Source organism: Anomaloglossus baeobatrachus, chromosome 4 (assembly GCF_048569485.1).
Source record: "Anomaloglossus baeobatrachus isolate aAnoBae1 chromosome 4, aAnoBae1.hap1, whole genome shotgun sequence".
In the NCBI taxonomy this organism is placed as follows: Eukaryota; Metazoa; Chordata; class Amphibia; order Anura; family Aromobatidae; genus Anomaloglossus; species Anomaloglossus baeobatrachus.
This window is the reverse complement of record NC_134356.1, coordinates 560,078,952-560,098,840: the sequence shown is the minus strand read 5'-3', so window position 1 is coordinate 560,098,840 and position 19,889 is coordinate 560,078,952. Positions and strand designations below refer to the sequence as shown.

The 19,889-nt window shown below is 43.3% G+C and overlaps 1 protein-coding gene across 8 annotated transcripts in view; it reads right to left on the bottom strand.

The window, feature by feature from the left end:
• The window catches only part of MEF2A (myocyte enhancer factor 2A), a 184,221-nt gene that overhangs the window by 135,430 nt on the left and 28,902 nt on the right, over nucleotides 1-19,889 (bottom strand). The window contains exon 1 of one of the 8 annotated variants that reach the window (XM_075345994.1): nucleotides 6,814-6,903. The exons of the other annotated variants lie outside the window; for them this stretch is intronic. The gene's annotated coding sequence lies outside the window, so the exon portion shown is untranslated. Of the gene's footprint in view, nucleotides 1-6,813; nucleotides 6,904-19,889 lie in introns of those variants that run through there. 8 annotated transcript variants of the gene reach the window in all.

The window sequence follows — 19,889 nt, the reverse complement described above, 5'->3', positions numbered from 1 at the left end:
CGCCCATACCATCATTCGGCAGACAGCTATCTACACTGCATGAAGGGAGGCTAAACGGTCAGACAATGTCATTTAACAATGGGTAAGTTAAAAACTGAGAAAAAAAAGCTGGAAAACTGATGGAAAAATCATGTCTTCAGTTTATCATTCATATTGGGTAATCCCTATAAACCTGAAAGCTCAAGTCTGCTTCTCAAAAACAAACAAAAAAAAATAAAAATGATGAGAACAGGACAGGCACTGTGCTTTACAGAATGGGCACATTGCATGTGCAATTGGGTCCATTAAACTATTTAAAATTGACAGTACACAAGTGTGGAAAAAGGATGTGAATGTAGGTGGGGGGACAACCCATCTACCCCCACCTGAAAAAAAAATATCCCACTCAAAGCTATGTCATCTACGCCATCTTCTGTAGTCACATCTATCCAGTTTAATGAAAAGTAGAGAGGGGGAATCTCCCTGAAGCAGACAGATAAGCTGTGAGCTGTGGTGCCCATAATCACCAGAACTTCTCCTTCTTCACACATGGGGCAGCTGTGAGCCTCCCTCTTTTGCAGTGTGGGCACCGCAGAGACGCTGCTCTATGGCAGGTGTGACCGACATTGCACTGAATTACGCTAGATGTAATGTCAGGAGGGGAGCACCGGAGCACACACAGAAGCCGCAGTGCATCTATCTGGTAAATGCCAAAACGCTAGACTACTGAATGCTTGTTTCAGGTCCATGAACTTTCACTCAATATGTAAAGTGAAAAATATGAAGATTGGTCTGATGACAAGAAGTACAGTATTGTCAGAGGGATTTGTTGAGAGGACCTTAGAATAGGGGCAAGCAAAAGGTCAATCTCCAAACGCTCCTCTACACACAACGGCAGTACATTAGAGGGAACCGGTCCCCATGATGATGCGGGCAGTCTGAGGCAGCATGCTATAGGAACCGGTCCCCATGATGATGCGGGCAGTCTGAGGCAGCATGCTATAGGAACCGGTCCCCATGATGATGCGGGCAGTCTGAGGCAGCATGCTATAGAGCAGGGGACTGAGCAGAATATTGTATATAGTTTTGTAAGAAAACATTCAGTATATGGGTGCACTCGCACGATTATCGGATCGCATCACCGGCATGGCTGGCTTCTCTCCTGACAGGAGCAGGTCAGCTGCATATATTTCTAGGCAGCTGAGAGTCTCCTGTCCAGAGAGTGTGCGGCCATACCGCATGATGCCGATGCGAGACTCGCCGAGTCACTCACAAGTGTGACTCCGGCCTAACTTGTATTATTGTCATATAAACCTCTGCCTTCTCTGGGCTTTTTAGTCCAGGGGGCGGTATAATCAGTGATTGTTTAAGTGTGAATATAGATTTAGCTGTCAAAGAAAGCTGTCAGTCACTGATGGGACTGTCCACCGGACCCCAAATCCCAGAAAAAGAAGAGGTTTATATGACAGATTGCCCTGCATTATCATAGCAACAGGTTCCCTTTTAACAGAGCAGACATATCTTATCAGACACCAAAGCAGGGGCACAGTATATAATTGGGGTCTCTACCAGCAGTGATCATTTAGTGCTGCTGGTTGATGTATTTAGATGGATCCTCACTGAGCTGCTTGTTGTCGTTTTACTATAATAATAATTTAAAATCAGTAGGAGATAATCATTACAGGACTAGTGAACCTGCTGCCATATAGTCCTGCATATTCATTAGCGCTGTATTACTCCACCCCCACCACTGCTTGGCAGCTTTCAGTGTACACTGTGTATTGGCAGAAAACTGTCAATCAGTGGTGTGGCCAGGTTATACAGAGCTCAGCATTGAGAGAATTGCTAGATCTGCAGCAGATAAAACAGGTTGTTTTTTTTAATCAAAGCTACAGCAAGCAGCCCAGTAAGTGGTACATTGCTGGAACTGGTGCCTCTACCCCTAGATCATGCTGATCTCAGAAGGGACAGACAAAAATGGTGACAGATTCACTTTGAAAAGGACCAGTTACTTGCACATAGCTTCAGATGCGTGAGCATTGTATGTGATATGCTAATGACCCTTGGCTCTATTACAAGCGTGAGCCGAGTGTCATGTGACTGTAATCCAATCTTGTGATCGGATCACAGCTGCGGAGGAGAGGGGGTGGGTGCACTTTCTACCCATCTCCTCTGCTACCCGTCTCTGCGTACATCGCACTGCAGTTGGATTACATCCGAGTGCAGTGCAATGTTTCACATGCTCCCATAGACTTGTATGGGGGTGTTTGAGCTGAGAATCGCTGCCAAACGCAGCATGCTGCAATTCATTTCTCATGCCAATATAGAATAAGAAATCAATCGCAGATGGACACTGCCTCAGGTTTGCACTAGAGTGAGAGCAATCTGATATTTTATCGGATTGCACTCGTCCGTGCAAAACACAAGTGGAACCAAGGCCTAAATATACATTTTATTTATTTATTTTAAAAACCTAGCCTAATTATCACTGTTCTCTTGAATCTGGGGTTCGTTCTTTTGTTCCTCTGCCGCACCACTTAAGGCTAGTTTCACACTTGCGTTGAACGGCATCCGTTGCACTGATGTGTTGCATATAATGGCACAACGGATTGTACAAAACAACGGAAAGCTTTTTTTTTTTTTTTTCTCTTCTTTCCAGTTTTACCGGCAGCAGACTATTGTGAACGATCAGCTGATCACCCGGCTGCCGGCCACTCAGCTGAGCGCTCTCAAGAGCCGGCTGCCGGGCGCTCAGCTGAGCGCTCGGCCATCGAGAGACAAAATAAAGTTTCTGTGATTAAAAAAATATAAATAAAAAAAAAAAAAAAAGAAGAAGGAGCATGCGCAGTGAAAAAGAGGATTTCGCCGCTCAAAAAAACGTTACATGCTGCATTCCTTCCGCCCGGTGGACGCAACGCAGCGTCGGCCAGTGGAAGCAACGCAGGTACTTTTGGCACAATCCGTCGTCCATACAAGTCTATGGGAAACAGCGGAATCCGTTAAAGTATTCCGCTGTTTTCAAAAAGGGCGGATTGTGCCTGAAGGTAATTAACGCATGTGTGAAAGTACCCTAAGAGATATGCCCCCATCCTCTTGTCTCATTAGCCAATTTGGCGTAGTCATCAAGTCCTCACTGTGGGCACCAGCTTGATGTCACAGGTCAATATAGGACTGCATGAGCTGCCAGTGGTTAGTCGTCAAAGCTAAAGCACCCCTACAAATGAAGATGAACTTCCTCTAAATGATGTTCTTCCTCGTCAACTTCTCGCCATTATTAACCCATTATCTTTAATCATTAAACAGCAGCTAATAGGACGTGTGAATGTGGCCTTAACAGATCGCAAGTTAAAGGGGTTTTCCCATGAACAAAGTTCATTTTAATCAATAGAACTTGGAATAATAATAAGTTCCACAATTGGATGGGTTTAAGAAACAATGTTTCCGTGCTGAGATAATCTTATACACTCGTGGCCAAAAGTGTTGGTACTGTTGAAATTATTGCAGAAAATGAAGTATTTCTGCCAGAAAATTATTGTGATTACACATTTTGCTATACACCTTTTATTTTTATTTCCTTTGTGTGTATTGGAACAGAAAAAAAATGGCAAATTGGACATATTTTCAAAGAAAACCCAGCAAAATGTTTGCCACCTTTCCAAAACGGTGGGCGAACAACTTTGTTTCAAGCATGTGACTCTCGTTCAAACTCACCTGTGACAAGAATCATGTGTGGGCAATATGAAAATCACACCTGAAACCAGATACAAGGGGAGAAGTTGACTCAATCTTAGCATCATAAGTCTGTGTGTGCCACTTTAAGCATGGAGAACAGAGACAGAGACGAAGAGACAATAAGAGACGAGAAGAAGAGAAGTAGAGAAGAGAAAATGGCTGCAGACTTGAGGGAAAAAAAAATGATTGAAAAATAACAACCATTTCAAGGCTAAAGGTCAATTTCCAGAGATCTTAATGTTCCTTTGTCCACAGTGCACAACATAGCAGGGACACATTTACAGTCATGTTATGTACTGTCTAATGGTCATGTCTGATCAAACAGGGACATGGTCTGATCATAACACATCTCCTGGTCAGGGGAGGAAGTAAAAAAAAAAATAAAAAAAAATATACAGACATTACAGCACAGGATTACAAACAATTATTGGAGATAGAACATTATTTAAAAACAGGCAGCGAAATGTTTTACATCACAAAAAGAATCAGCTGTGATATCTGTATACTATATTACTTCCTCCCCTGCCCAGGAGCTGTGGTATGATCAGACCATGACCCTGTACGGTCAGACACGGCCATTACACAGCACATAGCAGCGGCACATATATAATATCTCAGCATAGGAACTTTTTTTTTTCTTTTTAAAACATCAAATTGTGGAACTTATTATTATTCCAAGATCTATTAATTAAAATAAACTTTAAAATTAACTTTGTGGGGAAAACCCCTTTAAGTAACAGGGACACTACCATTTCCATTCACATGCAAGTTTGTCCATCTATGAAAGCTGATTGGAGTATTCACTTTATAATACGACCATTCATAATTGTCAAAACAACCAAATACAAAAGTACAGCTACAATATTTATAGAGGGAGAGCAGTCAGTTTTGGCAGAGCCAGATCTGTGACTCAGGAAATGCTAGGAAAGAACAGCCAAGTGTAGCCAGCGCCTGCATCACATCTGACCCTCCTTCTCTTCTGAGCCCTGTTGTGCGCCCAAACAGTAGTTTTCCACCACATACGGGGTATTGGTGTACTCAGGAGAAATTACACAACATATTGTATGGTCATTTTTATCCTATTACCCTTGTGAAACTAAAAAGAAATATGAGGCTAAAGCAACATTTTTGTTGAAACATATTCAATTTTCATTTGTCCCCTTCAACACAGCTTTAATCCCTGTGAAGCAAATAAAGTGTTAATAAACTTCCTGAATGTGGTTTTCAGCAGTGTGAGGGGTGCAGTGTTTAGAATGGTGTCACGTTTGGATATTTTCTGTCACCTAGGCCTCTCAAAGTCTCTTCAAATGTGATGTGGGCCCTAAAAAAAATTTGGCTTTGTAAATTTTGTTGGAAAAATGAAAAATTAGATTTTTTTTTGTATGCTCTTTACACAGTCCACAGTATACAGGGACAAGTGAATAGCCCCATAGACTATAAAAGGGCATGTGTTATATCTGTGAAAAATATGGATAGAAGACTTATGTGATTCATAGAAGGACTTAATCACAAGATATTCTGCCAAATGTTCACAGTCACATATGCTAAAATAAAAGGCGCTTACAGCATGGATATAGTTTGGGACTTCCCAGAAAGCCACTATATTATATTATAATATATATATATATATATATATATATATATATATATATATATATATATATATATATATATATATTATATATATATACACATATACACACACACACATACATATATATATATATATACACACACACACATCACTGTTTTTCCAGTTTGTTTTGCATATGCACCAAGAAAGTTGCCAGGTATATGCCACCGTTTGAGTTGACCGCGCACTACCATGCTCGGGTGCTCTGTAATCGTAACGAGCCATCAGCCGCTCGGATGGGAGCGACTTGAGTGCCCAGAGTATAATGGAAGTCAATGGGGGATTCTTCCAATAAAATGTTTGAGTTCACGATTGACTTCCATTATATTTGGGTATTTGAATCATGACCATGCTCGTTACGAGCTCCTGAGCACGGTAGTGCTCTCTCATCACAAGTCACCGTGCCTTACACGTTCATTTACCTAATGGAGGCCAAAAGTGTAGCTATTCAGGCTTTGTCCAGCTGGATAATGACAATATACCTTTATTTTTGGCTGCACAGAAAAGTATAGTGATTACACTATTCTATGCTAAAGCGAAAAATCCTTACACATTGTGATCAATGCTGCTTTTTTTGTTAATCTTTTTATCCAGACAAGTGTTGCATCTAATTTTTCCTCACACCCATAAACTTGAAATGGGCGAGTCTCATCCGAGAGGAAAATCACGGCATGCTGCAATTTGTTTTCACAAACAGATTCGGTCAGTGAAAACTATTGGTAATTGGCACTGCCTCAATGAATAACATGGGTGAGTGTGCTATCCGATAAACAGATAGTACACGTCTGATTTATACCCTCAAGTGCACGAGCACTTTGGGTAGGTTTAAAAATTGTAGGTTTTTTGGCACAAAAAACGCTGCATTTTACTGTTCCAGCAGAGTGAATGAGATTTGTGCAATCTGATGCACATGTTGCTTATTTTTTTCCTTGCAGATTTGAAGCAGTTTTTAATCTGTAGTAAATCAATTCTATCAATGTCTTTCACCAACTCTAATGAATAGAGGAGGAAAGAAGAAAAAAAAAAAAAAAAAGGAAAAAATAAACATGTTTTTATGCCGCGTTTGTTCTGCCAAGACGTAAGTTTCTGATGTAGAGATGTTTGCAGCAAATACTCAATGGGTGCACATACCCTTCAATAATCTCACTTATGTTACACTGCGGAAAAAAAAAAAAGTTTACAGCACAGAGAACATTATGCCAGAAAAAACGCCAGGGCAATAAATACACCCTGACATTAGACAAAAGGCACTGCCAATGTCACCGATACCATACTGACACGGACGGCACCAGGCGGCGAGGCCAATCACATATATAAGAATAGAAGTTCTATGCCATCTGCATTGGCACCTAGCAAATAAGAAACAGCCAGCTGCACTTATTTAGGCGTCCTATGGATAAACACTGACACGTTATATGGAAATATTGGAGTGCAAATCACTCATGAGGTTAGCAAACATATATACATACAGAGCGGTGCCCGGAGAGGAATCCTGCCAGCTCCACGAGATCTGCCAGAGATGATCCGCTGACCTGCAGGAAGGTCCAAGTGCTGGACGCTGTCACCCGGGGAGGAGAGGACAGCCTTTCTCCCCGTGCACCGCCGTCCCCTTTTCTCTCTCGCTCTCTGATTCCCATTTGAGGAGCAATAGCAGCTGAAGCAATGAATATTGATGGTCGGCCGGTAACAGCTGAGATAGCACTGACTTACGGCTTTCATTTCACCTGCATCAGCAAAGATAGGGCTGAGAAATAGGAAGTTGACGGCCCAAAGCATTCCTTTTGATGTGGCTCTATTCTTTTAGGAATGTAACAAAACAAAAAAAAAAAAAAGTCACTAGTTCCAAAATGTGTTTTGTGGATGTGTAAGTAATGGATCAATCTACAAGAAGGGCACAAAGCATGACGAGCTGGGCAAACTCAGAACATGTTTACTATGATTTGGTGAATATTCAAGGAAAGTGTGCAATACTCCCCTGTAATCAATTCCTTCATCTACAACTCAAAAATACAAGCAAATGTGGTGTAAATGTTGCCCCAGTCCTGAATGTGCCAGCTTTACCACCAACCTGCCGGAAGCAACCGTCCTATAAGGCTGAGTTCACATGTCCCAGTAATCCTCCGTTAGAACAGATCCTGCAGAGATCCATTGGCAAAAAAGTGATGCAAACACGACTTTTTTGTCCATTTTTAAATAACTGATTTCAGCTGGATCCTTTTAATATTGAAGTCTATGGAAAATGGATGCTATTTTCCATTTGAAACGTATCCAGTAAGCAAAACGCGGATCCTTTGCACATGAAAGATGAGCGGATGGCTAATTAACAGAGCAGTTTTCTATAGACTTCAATATTAAAAAAAAAATGGATCTAGCTGAAATGGAAAGGCAGTTCTTTACATTTTGTTTTTCAAGCCTGCCATAAAAATGTACAGGAATAGAAAAATATACCAAAAAAAAACAAAAAAAAACAAAACAAAAAACAAAAGCGAGCACACACGCACAGCAAAAATATGCAGCGTCAAAAACTCGTTGTGGGAACACAACATAAGGCCCTCTTCACACGTCAGTGATTCTGGTACGTTTGTGTTTTTTTTTTTTATGCGTACCAGAATCACTGACATACGCAGACCCATTATAATCAATGGGTCTGTTCACACGTCAGTGATTTTTCACTGCACGTGTCTCCGTGCGGCGTACCCGCGTGTCCGTGATTCTGCACAGAGACAAGTCCATTTTTTTCTGGCATCACTGATGTCCCACGGACCACACTATGGTGTGATTTGTGAAACACATACCAGAAAAACACTGACATATTAAATAATAAACACTTTCAACTCACCTTTCCAGCGATTCACTGTGCAGCCTCCGCTCTCTGCAGCTCCTGCCCGGCTCATGAATAGTCATGAAAGCAGGAGCAGCCGACCCAGAAGTAGCTGCAGAGAGCGGTGGGCGGACGCTGCAGAGCCAAGGAGTTCAGCACTATGGACAGCAGGAGCAAAGGCAGGTGAGTAATGTCCATTTGCAATCACGGAGGTACATGTGCGTGTTTTACACGTCAGTGAAGAACATCAGTGTTTTTCAATGACGTGTGAAACAGGCCTAAAAGTGCAAAATTTAAGGTCTTTGTCCTCTAGAGATAAAAGGAGCAGTCAGTATGATTATGTGCATGTGACGTCTTTCTGAATAAAGTGCTAGAAAAAAAAAAAAATTAACATATGCACTTTTAATATTAAAATCGACTTGCTATGCACATATTCTGCCTTTTTCAAATATAATTATATATATATATGCATATATTATATACACCTATCTATCTATATATCTATATCTATCTAATTGCCTTATTCTGTCTGTCTGTCTTGCTCCAAAATTGTGTCGTTACAGTGACAACTGTCGTTACAGACAACCAGCGGATTGGTCGCTGGGCTCGGCATGGCCCCGCCCCCCCCGCACGGATTGGCCGCTCGGCTCGGCCTGGCCCCGTCCCCCGCACGGATTGGCCGCTCGCCCCGGCCTCATGCATGCATTGGCGCTCGGCCGGGCCCCACCCCCTCACACATTGGATGCTCGCCCTGGCCCTGCCCCCCACCACCCATTCCCCGAACCCACACGGAGACGCCCGACTCCCAGGTGACTGCTGCAGCCCCGGAAGCCCACACCGGCAAGACAAAGTGGAGAAAAGCCACTAGCTTACCCCGCCTCCTGACAAAAGTATGCCGGAGCCGGCGTAGGCTGGTATCCATGGTACACATCGGGTAACTATAGAAACCGCTATCCTTAGTTACCGATGTGTAACATGGTTACTAGCTTACCCCGGCTCCCGGCACACGTCAGCACTGTCGCTTACCTTTTCTCCACTTTGTCAAATCCAGCGCGCTCCCGTGCACTGTGTGCACTACAGTTGCCGCGCGACAAGCTCCGATCACGTGTTGTCATGTGACCAGGAAGTTGCGGCACAGCCACTGTCCTGTACACGGCTGCCTTCAGACGTCCGTGTCACACATAGCACATATGCACGTATATACACACACACACACATAGCAGACACACATTGATACACCGTGCGCATACATGTACACACACACACATAGCAGACACACATGGATACACTGAGCGCATACACACATAGCGCACATGCATGTATATATACACACACACACACACACATGGATACACTGAGCGCATACACACATAGCGCACATGCATGTATATATACACACACACACACACACACACACACACACACACACACACGGATACACTGAGCGCATACACACATAGCGCACATGCATGTATATACACACACACACACACACACACACACACACACACAGCGATGCGGTCCCCGGCACTGAAGTCCCCCGCGCTGTTCCTGCTTGCAGCTCCTCAGGGCACTGAAAATTCAGTGAGTATAATGAGCGGAGATAAGGAGCGGGAGGCAGCAGAGCCGGAGACAGCATCTCTGGAGAGAAGTAAATATAGAAAATATTTTTATTAAAAAGGCCCATATTTTCTCTGGTATGTTTAACACTGATGTCGCACGGATCACATCAGTGTGCGATCCGTGTGACATCCGTGCTGCCGAAGATGCCTGCGCATGTGCATGCGGGGTCATGAAAAGTCACACGGTCCCCGTGTGCAAACACGGACGGGTGAGGCACATCATAGAATAACATGGGTACGTGTGACATCCGTGTTACAAAACGCATGTCACACGTACCTAAAACACGGACGTCTAAAACCAGCCTACGGCAGCGCGCCGGATCCGACAAAGTGGAGAAAAGCCGGATGTGCGAAACCAATAGCTTACCCAGATTCCCGTCACATGTGTGCCAGAGTCGGCGTAGGCTGGTAACCATGGTACACATCGGGTAACTATAGAAACCGCTTTGCTTAGTTACCCGATGTGTACCATGGTTACTAGCTTACCCCGGCTCCCAGCCCATTCAGATCGTTGGTCTCCCACTGTCCAACACGCCGATGCGTGCTGCACAGCAGGAGACCAACAAGCAAAAAATAAACCAGCACTGTCGCTTTGCATAGTTACCCAATGTGTACCATGGTTATCAGCTTACCAACGTACGCTGGTAACAAATGGTACACAATCCTGTAACTATGGAAAGCGCTTTCGTTAGTTACCCAACGTGTACCATGGTTACCACCTTACCCCTGGCTCCCGGCACGACGTGTGCTTGAGCCGGCGTACGCTGGTAACCATGGTACACATCGGGTAACTAAGCAAAGAGTTTTGCATAGTTACCAGATTGTGTAACATGGTTTCCAGTGTACGCCGGCTCCCTGCCCATTCAGATCGATGGTCTCCCACTGTCAAACACGCCAAGGCGTGCGGCACAGCGGGAGACCAACGAGCAAAAAATGAACCATCATTATTCAAGACTTGCTGATTATATTATTATTAAATCTGCTAACCTACATACACATTCTAGACTACCCGATACGTTAGAATCGGGCCACCTTCTAGTATACACATACACACAATGGCAGCGCAATATCCAGCAATAACGTGAGCAATCCAGGATGCTGTTAAAAATTCCTCCACTTTATTCATGAATCCATAAAATTACAATGGTTCAAGCGGTTCAGAATAGCAATTAACACAGGAAAATACCGCTGAAAGGCGTAGGCCTATCTGCGCTAACACCCACCTTCCTCACGGTCCGAAAATCACTTTTCGGACCATGAGGAAGGCGGGTGTTACTGCGTGACTCACTCAAGTGAGCTGGTCACTGGTGGTTTATTTAATAAAAATTCCAAGAAAATATATCCAAATGATGCTTTGGGAGAAAGCCTATGTGCCCATGTTACTTTTTTGTGTCCTTCTTTTCTGCACATAAAGCATGCTTTGGCAGGAAAAAAAAAAGCATTTTTTTTATTGCGTTTGCATGTTTTTTCATTTGCATTTTTTCCTGCGTTTTTTAGTCATGGTGACTGCGACTGCTGCCGGGTATCTAGCTGATATTACACCTGGAACCCGGCTCTCATTGCCCAAACCGGTTTAACCCCCAGAATGCTGCGATCGCAGCATTCAGAAGGCAGGGAGAGGAATCGCTTACTTCTCCCTGGCGATCAGGTCCCTGTAATACGAACACAGGGACCCGGTCGCTGCTATAGTAACCCTGGGATATGACACCATGACAACCCCGGGTTACTGAGCTACAGAGAGCTTCACAGACCATGCTGTATGCATGGTGTATGTGGTGAAGTGCTGCGCTATAATTCCCTGTAGTGATAAAGCATTGTAGAGAATTATAGAAACGCAGGAAATAAATGAAGAAACAATTGACATGCTGCTTTTTTCAGCAACAAAATCTGCAAGGTAAAAAAGAGCATTGTGGGTACAGCAAGTCAGGATTCTCAAAGACTTTGCTGGGATGCAAGGAAAAACACAAAAAAAGTCACGTGGGAACAGCGTCAAAGACCACTGGATTTTCCCCACAGTATCTTTGGCTTCAAAAACTCAGCAGGTACGGAGGTGTTTAAAAGAAGTCACATGGAGTCGAAATATTCTGAAAGCCCCCCATTCCACAGAAGGTGGTCAAAATAGCGTCCTCCTGACCTCTATCTTGCCATTCTGCACCTGTACTGTATACAGTCTATTCAAGTTATAAGAACAGAGCCACTAGAATAAAAAAACACAAACATATACTGTGCGATATAGTGCTTTTTTTATACAATACTATCGTATACATCAAGGGTGTTGGCATTGCCAGGACAAACAAAAAAAGGCTCCTTAGTACGCAGGGTATTAGTGCTCCCCATCTATGGGAGTACCGCTATGTACAGAAGGAGTCCCATGGAGCAGGACACAAACCGGATATTCTGTTATTTTCAGCTAGTAAATTGATCCTTGCACTCACAATAAATAATGGGTCACACATATGTCTACTGCTGAAAATGTGGATCGTGTACATTTACAGATTTTCACAGTTTTTGCCTATTGCAGGGGAAATGTAGCTTTACATAGTAATGATCCAGATGAATGACCATCCATGTAAGGCCCCTTCACACGTCAGTGATTCTGGTACGTATGTGCTTTTTTTTTTATACGTACCAGAATCACTGACATACGCAGATACATTATAATCAATGGGTCTGCTCACACATCAGTGATTTTTCACTGAACGTGTCTCCGTGCAGCGTGTCCGTGATTCTGCACGGAGACAAGTCCGTTTTTTTCTGGCATCACTGATGACCCACGGTCCACACTATGGTGTGCTCCGTGAAACACGCATCAAAAAAACACTGACATATAAAACAAACATTTGCAACTCACCTTTCCAGCGATTCGCTCTGCAGCCTCCGCTCTCTGCAGCTCTTGCCCGGCTCATGAATATTCATGAATGCAGAAACAGCCGACCCGGAAGTAGCTGCAAAGAGCGGTGGGCAGACGCTGCAGAGCCAAGGAGTTCAGCACCATGGACAGCAGGAGCGAAGGCAGGTGAGTAATGTCCATTTGAAATCACGGATCACGGATTGCACATGGACAACCCACGTGAGCCGTGAATCACAGAACACGGAGGGACATGTGCGTGTTTTACACGTCAGTGAAGAACGTCAGTGTTTTTCACTGACGTGTGAAGGGGGCCTAACAGAAAGGAAAATGGAGTCTACCAAAGCGAAAACCCCAATGCAGGGAGTGCTCCATTCTCGCTCATAGTGGGGGGACGCCATGCGATGTCCATATATCCTAATGAAGAATATGGACATGGATTCTGATCAGGAGACAACTCTATAGGACATTATTAGCTTTCCGCCTGTTTTTTCTTTGCTGACTTTTTGCCATTCAACTTTTTTACGCCATTTTGCCATATTAATTTCTCCATTTGCACTTTTTTTTTTTGTTTAATATATTTTATGTGTTCATCTGTTTGTTTTTAGTTCACCAATGTTGGCAGAGTTTGGGGTTTACAGATGATTTCAGCCGATGCATCAATTTGCGATTTTTTTTTTTTTTCCAAAATTTCTCTAAATTTGTTCCAAATTTACATTAGTTCCCCCCAGAGAGATTCAAAGTATGCTAGATATTTTTGTGCTATTTTTGCACCATTTTGAGATACATCCGGCTCTAAAAAGTAGCCAAAAAAAAGGTAAAGACCGGAAAAAAAAAAAGATTATGTTTAACCTTACACAAATTTCATGAACCGTAAATACAATTTTGAAGTAATTAATGAAAAAAAAGCAACAAATACAAGACATAAAAAAGAGGAAAAAAATGCAAATGAAGAATAAAAATAAGAATGCAAATTAAAATTATTAAATAATAATAAATAAATTGGGGGATACAGTGTCTGAGGAAAACCGGCTCTGCTGCATTGGCAAAGAGCGTGAAGTCATCAACAATTCCAGAACGTCAGAATAAAATCCATACATAGAGCAATGACATTTAGGAATTACGTGCCACGAACACTTGGAGAAAGTACCGGTCAATGTCACCAGAGGTCAAACGCTTCTCAGTCAGACCACATTGCAGCTGGTGTTTTCTTCAAGGTAATATAACCCTGATGGCCCCAAAAGGAAGCAGAGTCCAAGCCACACAAGACAAAGACGTGATGTAACCCCCTGTAAATACCCGGTGTCCCCAATAATGTGCAACACCAAGGAAGATTGACAACTGCAACAACAGAGAAGACGGTCATCAGAGTAAGGATAACAGCCCCCGTGTGCCCTGACCGAGGAGGAATCCCAGGTATGCCAGGCAGGAGATTTCTCACACTTGCCATTTGGACTGTGAATAGTGGAATCTCAAATGGAAACACATTGGCTACATGGCAATAAAAATACTCAGTGAGGGTTAAGATTTTTATTTTGTTAATGGGCTTTATTATTAGAGATTAGAAGCCAGGATTTTGATAGTATTGTAGCAATACCATCCTCTATATCCAGAGGGGGAAAAAAAACCCAAAAACATTATTACATTGTTTTTAACCCCTTAGAATGGCTTTAATAACATCAATGACAGAAGTATTCGCCAAGCCCAATGCTGGAGGAACGGGAGTGAGGGGAGCATGTATTGCGTGGGTTTGTTTTTTTTCCTATGTGTGTGAAACAGACTATAGGGAGGCTTTGTGAGTGCACACGCTGTATATAGGGCACTATGTGGAAGCTCATACTGAATATAGGGCACTATGTGGAGGTTCAAACTGTATATAGTGCACTATGTGGGGTATGTAGGAGTTCACACAATATATAGGGCACTATGTGGGGGCTCACTATATATGGGGCATTATGTGGGGTTCACACTGTATATAAGGGACTGTAGGGGTTCACTCTATATACAGGGCACCATGTGCGGACTCATACTGCATATAAGTGGCAATGTGGGGGCACATACTGTATATAAGAGGTCTATGTGGGGGCTCAGGTTGAATATAGGGAGGCTATGTGGAGACTCATGCTGTATATAGACTATGTGTGGTTCATGCTGTATATAAAAGGGACTATGTGGGGGCTCTGACTATATAGAGGGCTATGTCGGGTGCATACTGTATACAGGAGGGCTATGTGGGGGTGCACACTATATGAGGGGGCTATGTGTGGGCTCATAATGTATATAGAGAGGCTATGTGGGGGGCTTATACTGTGTACAGGAGGGCTATGTGGAAGCTCATACAGTGTATAAGAAGGGTAATATAAGGGCTTATAAAGGTATATAGGGGGATATCAGCATACTTAATTCTATTCAATATTAAGTGATACAATTAATATGAATATAAAATAATATATTGTATTATGTAAATATTTATTCTGAGCAAAATTAAATTTCTGCCTATTGGTTCAGCCATCCATAACAGTCATGATCTCTCATGTGGCCATCCGAGAAAAATTACGGTAATTGTCTGCCCCTGATCTACCTCCCCAGACCCTAGGTGTGCAGACAAGTGCAGACCCCACAGGTAGTGTGATAAATGGCCACAGTGGGAATACGCCCCTTTTTTCGTGGCTCACAAAAGGAGAGACTCCACTACAAGTTTCCTTCTTTTTAGCGTAGGTCTTCACCCGCATTCAGACGTCTCATTATCACTCTCCACATACGGACCGGCTGTGGGTCCCATCGCCTGAACAGACAGCCTCATGAATGCCTGCGGGTCTGTCAAGGTTCGGTCAGGTGAGCCGTGCTCGGTCTGTGCCTCACGGTACGCACTTCGAAAGAGATACCTTAGGCCGAACTCATACGTCCATGTATCTGATCCCCACAATGTACTTTTCTTAAAAACAAAAGCCCACAATGAATTGCGCTGTTATTAATAGCCAAAAAAATAAAATTTTAAAAAATACACAAGACAAAATAAAAGTAGCCTGCTAAACTTGAACTCTCCCCAAGGCCTAATATTCAGACATCCATGAATTACATACACGATCTGTGTGTATGTAAGGATAGACTATACCCATTATAAGCTGTGGGCCAGTTCACATGTCAGTGTTTTCCTGTGTCCATGTATCTGCAAAAAATCATGGGTACATAGTTTCTTTCTTTCAGGTGTGAAAAAAAAAAAAATGGAATAAAACTGACATTTAAAATGAGACCAAAAGGTTGGTTTCTCATATAGGTAAATATGAGGCTGCTGATTTTGGGTAGGGAGACCTACGCCCGATGCAGACATCATTGTCAATACTTGGACTATATTAGAAGTGTGTAAGCAACCTAAGGGCTTGTTCACATGTGGAGTTTTTTGTTATTTTTTTGGGTGGCGGGTGCTTTTCAGTGTATTTTTGCTGCAGCAAATTGAAAATCCTGTATTTTGCAGTCCTAGTAAAGTGAATCAGATTTCTGGAATCTCATCCACACGGTTTATTTTTTCCTTGCAGATTTGAACTTTCAATCTATTTTGAAACCTGCAGCGTCAATTCTGTCAGCGTTTTTGACTGATTCAGATAAATAGGAAAAATACATTAAAAAAAAAAAAAAAAAAAAAAAAAAAAAGAGCAAATTTATGCAATGGGTTTCTGCCATCGCTCAAAGGGCTATGTGCGCACGTAGCGTTCTGCCCTGCAGAAATTTCTGCAGCGATTTGAACAGCACATGTGCGCTTCAAATCGCTGCAGAAACAGTCCGTAATGAAAAAAAAAAACAGCCGATTCCATGCGCTCTGAGTGCAGCCCCTCCCATAGACAGAGCAGGAGCTGCATGCAGTGCGCAGGAAAGAAGTGACATGTCAAAGCGCTGCACTCTAATACGCCACATGCGCACGTCTCCTGCATAATCTTCATAGATTATGCTGGGGACACAGGACAAGTGCAGTTACGCTGCGGTGCAGATCGCAGCGTAACTGCATGCAAATACGCAACGTGCGCACATAGCCTAAACGTGTGAACACTAGGCCTTAGGCTATATGCACACGGCAGCTTGTCACAGAGAGCCTTGAAATGGAAAAAAAAAAAAAAAAAAAAAAAAAACACCCCACAAAAACACTTTAATGATGGTACGGTTTTGTTAATGCGTTTTTTTTTTTTTTAAAGAAGAAACAAAATATGATAGGATAATTGATAAATCGCTAGCATAGATAGAAAGAAAGAACAGAAAGAATAGCTAATAAGAAAGAACAGGTAGAATAGATAGAAATAAATAACAGAATAACTCCTTAGAGGGATAAGTAGCTTTGCCAGCTGATTGGATTTTTTTTTAATTTTGGGGTGTTTTTTTGGTAAAAAAAAAAAATAATAAAAAAAAAATAAATAATAATAATAATAATAATAATAATAATAATAATAATAATAATAATTATTATTATTATTATTATTATATATATAGGAGCGGGTTCCCCCTATTTTTCATACCCAGCACAGGAACAGCAGCAGCTGCAACCCTCAGGTGTACCTTAGCTGGTTATGAAAAAAAATAGAGGGAATCCCATGCTTTTTTTTGCCATTCTTCTAAAACCAACCAAGGTACAGCAGACAACTGGGGGCTGATAATATTAGGGTGGGAAGAGCCATGGTTATTTGGACCTTTCCAGCCTAACAATAGCAGCCTACAGCCACCCAAGAAGTGGCACATCCATAAGATTCTGGCGGTGGACCCAGCTCTTCTCGTTACCCTGGTGCAATGGCAAACAGGGTAATAAGGAGTTAATAACAGCCCACAGCTGCTACTAAGCCCTAGATTAGTGATGGCAGGCGTCTATGATGCAACCTCCATCTGTAAGTAAAAGTAAAACACAAACACCCTAAAAATCCTTTATTTGAAATAGAAGACCAAAAAAAAAAAACAAAAAAAACCCCTTCACCCCTTCATTAACCCCCAAAACACCTCTGCAGGTCCAACGTAATCCATATGAGGTCCCATCACGCTTCCACCACTGCTACATCTGACGCTCACAGCAAGCGCCATAGAACATGACTGCTCGCTGTGAGCTCCACACAGCAACTGAAGTGAACCGAGCGGTCATCGGTGACATCACTCAGGTTACCTACGGCTGCAGTTAGAGTCATCCATCTGTGACAGCAAAATCACACGAGTGACTGAAGTGAGCCGCACGATCAGCAGTGACATCACTCAGGTGCTTTGGAGTCACAGCTATAGTCCTCCAAATCAGGCCGCAACTGAAATGAACGCAGGTGGAGAAGTCACCTAAGTGACACCATCGCTGACCGAAGCGCACAGTGGGCAGTCATGTTCTATGGCGCTTTGCAGAAAAAATGCAACCCTTTTTTTTGCCGCCGGTTACGTTTTTTCCCCATAGGCTTCCATTAGCGCCATATTGTGCCGCATGGCGTTGCGTTGCATCCGGTCTTTGCCGGATGCGGCATATTTAGCCCATGCGGCAGCCGGATGGAACGTTGTGTGCGGCGAAAAAAACGAATTGCGATTTACAATGCAAGCCTATCGACACCGGATGCAGTTTTTTAAACTGCGCATGCTCAGTATCAAGCCACATCCGTCAAAAAACGGACGGCCCGCATGGAAAAATGTATGCAACGGATCAGTTTTTTTTCGCCGCATCCGTTGCAGAGGTATTTGAGCCGGATTGAGCTGCACTGCAAAAACCGGATGTGTGAAAGCAGCCTTAGTAGCAGCGGTGGGCTGTTATTAAACTCCTTATGACCCTGTTTGCCATTGCACCAGGGTAACGAGAATGCTGTGAATGCGCTGTGTGTGCACAAGACCGAGCAGAAGAAATACATCGGGGGTGTTTTCCCCCCCGTGTTTCTCTTATGTGAGACATGAAAAGACAAGACTAAAAAGTAATGTTAGCTGAACTTGTGTCCCCCCCCCGCATCCTCTGGATGTATAATGTGCTGTAGGGAGGGTTCGTCATTCAAGGTCACTCCCCGGGATGTGCTCTACATACTGTTACCATAGCTCAGGCTTCACAGATCATTACAAGTTACATGAATACTTCTTGCTCAGAAGCAGATACACCGAGAGGCCCGAGAGGGTTCTGGATTCCTCACTATTTACAGGAAGTCACGGTGCCAATGTCCTCACACAGAATCAGGCTGGCACTGCAGCATTATTACAGTGAATGCAGCTCCATGGCAAGACGAAAGCGACTTTACGGCCTTAAATCTTCGGTCTCACTCACACATCCAATTGTCACAAACGAAAGCTATCCATGGTTTTCATGGAGAGCGCTCATACCCATGACATTCTATGAAGCTGTGCACATGCCAAATTTTTTCAATCGGGGGTGAAATAAAAAAAAAAAAAAACACAACAATTGAACTGCACTTGGATGATATCTGAGTGTGGTCAGATGTTCACAGACTCTTGGAATGGCGAGACAATCTTTATGGAACAGTTCTCTATTCTGACTCATCCAGAGGGGCTCTTCAATAAGGAGGTCTGGCTTCCAAGACCCCCAGTAAGCTGCTCACATTGATGAAAAAAAAATTGCAGTATTGTAATTTTCTATAAATTTTTATTTAGCCAGTTAAAAAGGTCACTGTTAGGCTATGTGCGCACGTGTGCGTAATGCATGCAGTTACGCTGCGTTCTGCACCGCAGCGTAACTGCATGCGTCTGCAGCATAATCTATGAAGACTGTGCATGAGTCGTGCGCACGTGGTGTAGTAGAACGCAGCGAATCGGCTGCTGCCCGAAGCGTGCGTTCTAAGAAGTGACAGGTCCCTTCTTTCATGCGCTTTGCATGCTGTCTATAGGGAGAGGCAGCATGCAGAGCGCACGAATTCTGCAGGTACCAGGCGCTTCAAAACGGAGCTTTTCAGCTGCGCTCTGAAGCGGACCTTTTGTGTGCGGTGCAGAGCGCACACATGCGCACATAGCCTCAGCTTATGTGCACACAATCAGGACCTGTCGAGTCCTGGGCGCATTGGGTACTGACTTGCGGGGCCGTGAGTCTCCTTCGCAGGAGACCACAGCCTCTCATGCTCGCGATCCAGGCTCGGAAAGTTGCGGTCTCTCTCTTCTGCTCTCCCTGCGGAGAACACTCGCATCTCCACAGGAAACAATTGACATGCTGCGACTCGGAAAGCCGCACCACAGGTTAGTTATTGCTGCGGGAATAACGAGCACAATGGGCATAGGAGTTCTAGAAATCCCATCCACTGTGCTTGTACTGTACAA